The sequence below is a fragment of the Saccopteryx bilineata genome, chromosome 1 (assembly GCF_036850765.1).
Source record: "Saccopteryx bilineata isolate mSacBil1 chromosome 1, mSacBil1_pri_phased_curated, whole genome shotgun sequence".
Taxonomy (NCBI): Eukaryota; Metazoa; Chordata; class Mammalia; order Chiroptera; family Emballonuridae; genus Saccopteryx; species Saccopteryx bilineata.
This window is the reverse complement of record NC_089490.1, coordinates 162,165,385-162,168,714: the sequence shown is the minus strand read 5'-3', so window position 1 is coordinate 162,168,714 and position 3,330 is coordinate 162,165,385. Positions and strand designations below refer to the sequence as shown.

At 38.5% G+C, this 3,330-nt stretch overlaps 1 non-coding gene across 1 annotated transcript; it reads left to right on the top strand.

Annotated features, from left to right (window-relative positions):
* Window positions 1-511: 511 nt before the first annotated feature.
* LOC136321583 (U6 spliceosomal RNA) lies at window positions 512-618 on the top strand. Its single transcript, XR_010728731.1, has one exon. It is a non-coding gene; the product is annotated as a U6 spliceosomal RNA (small nuclear RNA).
* Window positions 619-3,330: the final 2,712 nt, after the last annotated feature.

Genomic DNA, 3,330 nt, shown 5'->3' with positions numbered 1-3,330 from the left:
ATGTAATGTTTTCAGTTCCTAATGTGCTTGCATCATTCATGTAGCTCTAATATTTTATTTTTAATTTTAAATTTCATAGAAGGGATGGAAAAATAAGAAAAGAAAAAATGCCATTTCAATAAATTGAAAAAGGAATTTTCATTCCTCATATCAAAGAAAGATACCATTGTTTTCTGCAATATTTGCAGCAGAGAATTTTATATTGCGGTTCGGGGCAGGGCAGCGATAACGAAACACTTGACCACCAACAAACATAAGCAATCATTAGATGCATAAGCTTCCAGTTGTAAAGTAACAAGTTTTTTTTAAAACTTCAAATTGTTCTGAAGATGAAAAACAGTTGGTTACAATGGAGGGAACATTTGCATTCCATACCATAATTCACAATCAAAGTTTTCGTAGTATGGATTATACAACTAAATTATTGAAAAAGTTTCACAATGCAAAATTTTCATGTGCCAGGACAAAATATAGGCTAGTTTGAAATCAGTATTTAAAAATTACTTTGACAGTGCTCGCTTCGGCAGCACATATACTAAAATTGGAATGATACAGAGAAGATTAGCATGGCCCCTGCGCAAGGATGACACGCAAATTCGTGAAGTGTTCCATATTAAAAAAAAAATTACTTTGACAAAATACAGAGGACTTGGAAACTGCAGCATTTGTAATGATTTTATATGATGCATCAAATCATAGTGAAATTAAATTGTATCCAATAATAGTAACATATTTTAATGTTACCAAGGGATTCAGTAAAAATTTTAAATTTAGAATGCATTGAGGGCAAAACTTCTGAAATTTTGTCAAACCATCTATACAGAATAATAAATAAAAAAATATGAAATACAAAGTTGTTGCACTAGTGGCTGATAAAATACAAATACAAATTTTGGTGGGCGAAGATGCAAAGGGGTGAATAAAGTGTATGTAAAATTACAAGAGTTACTCCAAAACAAAATACTAGGAATAGGTTGTAATGCACATATTTTGTCAAATGCAATCAACACAGCATCATGTGCCATGCCAATTGATGTAGAAGTAATAATAACTACAACTTATTTGCATTTTAGTCATTTTATAGTTCATGTTGCTACTTTAAAACAACTTTGTGAAGAAGCAAATGTTTAATACAAAAAACTTTTAGGATATTCAAAAGTTAGATGGCTTGCTCTAAAACCTGCTATAGAGCATGTTCTACAATTATTTGAGCCTCTCCATTCATGTTTTTGTTTTTGTTTTTTTTAATAAGTAAATTTTTATTTTAATGGGGTGACATCAATAAATCATGGTACATATATTCAAAGAAAACATGTCCAGGTTATCTTGTCATTTAGTTCTGTTGTATACCCATCACCCAAAGAGAGATTGTCCTCCATCACCCTCCATTCAGTTCTCTCTATACCCCTCCCCCTCCCTCTCCCTCCTTCCCTCCCCCCACCCCCCGTAACCACCACACTCCTGTCCATGTCTCTTAGTTTCGCTTTTATGTCCCACCAATGTATGGAATCCTGCAGTTCTTGTTTTTTTCTGATTCACTTATTTCACTCCGCATAATGTTATCAAGATTCCACCATTCTGCTGTAAGTGCTCCGATGTCATCATTTCTTCTAGCTGAACAGTATACCATGGTGTATATGTGTCCCATCTTCTTTATCCAGTCTTCTATTTTTTTTTACAGTGATTAAAAGCCTTTAAGCAAACTCTTGGCCAATACAGCAAGAATCCATAAAAGAGTAGTGTCCTTAACATGTTCACCAAGTCCAAGTTGGCCCCATCACCATGCCAAATCCCTGAAAAATGCAACCCAACCACAGTTCAGTCTGTTAGGAGCTGTCACAGGAAGCAGGAGTCCAGGAAAAGTCCACATCCAGGAAAAGTCCTCATGGCACTGGAATTGTTGTCACCATTCTATACTTTGCAGCTCATGTCCAAGTCCCAATGACCACTGCTTCTAGCTGGTAATGGTTCAGGTAGACTGGAAAAGCCATGTGCAGCATGCGTGGATATGGAGCTTCTGTTCTCCTCTGCCTGGAGAGATGGACCAGGTTGCTTTTCCCTGGAGCTCTGCGACTGTGGCATGGTAAAGAGAACCTTGGGATACACTAAGCTGGGTGGCCAAGGTAGATTTATAATAGAAGTTGGCAAAAGGGGGAAAGAGAGCTCTAAATTAGGAGTAGGTCCCAGCCTGAAATATGAGTGGGGCATTGAGGTAGGAGGGATAAAGGAAACACTATATATTAAGCAAAGCAGCAGAAAATAGGACTATCAACACCCACAACAGAGATCTTTGAGGGAAGAATAAATAACCTGACTATTCAGGCAAAACATAGTTAAGTGGCCCTTGTGCAAATGAGATCAGTTTACCTGCTTCTTGGAAGAAATACCCTAGGCTTGTCCACAGTGTCGTAGATGGGGCTGATGGCCCTGGGCACCTTCAGCCTTCAGTGGCAAACCCCAGCATTCTGGGCAAGGTTAGGTCATAGGTGGCTGGAGCAGGGCTGGAAGAGACTGAACCCTCCCTTAGAGGAGTGAGGGGGAAGCCTACCTTCCAGTGTCCCTGTTTCCTCACAGCAGAGGCATGTAAGCCTGGCAGGCTTTAGCTCAATGACCTTCCTTTCCACTATTGAAGCAGAACCCAGATGGCATCCTATGAGACCCCTTTGGGGCGTTGGAGCCTTTAAGGGTGTATCCTAAAAGCTGGTAGTTCCCTTGATCTCTATTGGGCTTTTTCTGCCTCTAGGTATCTTAAAAGCCATGCTCAGAAGATCTCGCTGAGGGGTTTGGGGATCCCCCTCCACCTATATAAATATTTTCCATATATCTGGAGCTATTTGGAAAAAGACAAAACAGTGTTATTAGCTGGATCTAATAAAGAAGGTAGTAGTTTGCAGGCGAAAAAGATTTGGTGTCTCCTGTTCGTCAGCATTCCAAAGAAATGTAAAATTGTTTTTTTTTAAGTACAAAACGTAATATGGTAGACCCGTAGGAATTCCAGGATATGACTACCCCCTCATAATTTTTTTTTTAAATTGACCTTAAAATGTTTGCTGAGTATACTTTAATAATACCTTAACTTTAAAGATGGTAAGCATGACAAAATACAGTAAATGCTTTTGCTCCATATGCAGGAGCATTTTCAGTTTAGCCAGTTTAAGAAATCCAATAATACAACAAAGCATACAGACAATGAGCTATAGCATGCTTAGCAGCCTCTCCTGTTCTGACCGAGGTTACTATAGATCCGGAATATGTATCCACTGTAATGTGGACATACGCCTGTTTGCCAAATGAAGGTATATGAGTAACATCTGTCTGCCAAAGTTGTTC